Raw genomic sequence first — 1,694 nt, forward strand, 5'->3', positions numbered from 1 at the left:
CTGGCAAGGTACCCATGACGTAGTCAATGTGCCAAAACACAGTAACAACAAGTCTCATGATGGAGACGTTACTGGGCCCGCTCGAGCAAATTGATGAACAACAGGAGGACAGTGACATTTATTCTTGATAATTTCATACTGCTTTGTTTCTAATGCATCTATTCTTTGTAATTTTGTACTGCTTTTTTATTCTGGATGAAGAATTAATTTTATTTTCTTCATAAAGTTCTATTTTTATCAATTAAGCCTCTATCATGTTTTAAAGTATTTAGTTTACTACTCGGAATGGTGGGGCTGGAGCGATAGCACAGCAGTAGGGTGTTTGCCTTACAAGCGGCCAACATGGCCTACCGGAGTTCGATTCCTCAGCCCCTCTTGGAGAGCCCAGCAAGCTACCAAAAGTATCTCGCCTGCATGGCAGAGCCTGGCAAGTTACCCGTGACATATTCGATATGCCAAACACAGTAACAACAAGTCTCATGATGGAGACGTTACTGGGCCTGCTTGAGCAAATTGATGAACAACGAGAGGACCGTGGACCGTGGACCGTGGACTCAGAATGGTGGTCTGGAGCGACAGCAAAGCAGTTAGTACACTTGCCTTGTATGCGGCCAACCCGGTTTGATTCCTTCATCCCTCTCGGAGAGCCTGGCAAGCTGTCGGTAGTATACTGCCCACACAACAGAGCCTGGCAAGCTATGCATGGTATATTTGATATGCCAAAAATAGTAATAACAAGTCTCACCTCATGCTCCTGGAGTGAGCAGATGCCATTGGGCTACACTAGCATGCGGCAGGGACGAATGGAGACGTTACAGGTGCCTGCTCGAGCAAACTGATGAACAGTGGGACGACAGTGGTACAGTGTTACTCAGAATGGTAAATACATTTCACAGATTTATTTCTTTTACATATATGGTAAGCGTATATTCTGTCCACACTTTCAAATTGTAATAATTAAATTTCTAAAGAGAAATGACAATATATTCACAGAATAACATAAACAAAAACAAGTTTCATTGTTCAGTATACCTAAGTATTAACTTACATTTTCTCACCTTATAGACTAGAATATAATGAGAGTTTTTTTGGGTACTTTTGAGATAAATATCTCAGGCATGTCTTATACCTCATCAAGAAAGGAAACAAGATTCATTTAGTATGTGAAACTTGCTACCAACAGACCTTCATGGATGCTTAGATCTCATCTAAGTATACATAAATATCCAAAATAGTATTTCAATTTTTCAAAGTGTAAGGTTATAGTTACCTGTAAATAATTCCAGAATATAATTTTCTGGTCTTTTGTATTGTTACCAATTATGATTTTCTCAAGATTACTGACAGTGGTTCAAAATTCTAATCAATAAATTCATTTAATTTAGCCAGAGTTGAGGAGTTGAAGCTACAAAACTGTACTCACTAATATCTTGCTATCATCTATCTCCCTTGTCTGATGCTTTAGTCCTTCTTTATTAAAAAGATAGTATTACATTTGATATTCATCTCCCACACCATTCCAATTTCCTTTCTGCCTTGTTTTTTGTTTCTCTGTAGGCAAGACAAATAAATATGTCATTGGTAATTAATTGGACAATAATGCTTTCTAAATGATAATATTTTCAAGATACATTCAAAAACTTTATTTACACAATATCAACACTTGTATTTATTTACAATCAAGGTAGAGTAAA

The sequence above is a fragment of the Sorex fumeus genome, unplaced genomic scaffold (genome assembly GCF_029834395.1).
Source record: "Sorex fumeus unplaced genomic scaffold, SorFum_2.1 ptg000050l, whole genome shotgun sequence".
Taxonomy (NCBI): Eukaryota; Metazoa; Chordata; class Mammalia; order Eulipotyphla; family Soricidae; genus Sorex; species Sorex fumeus.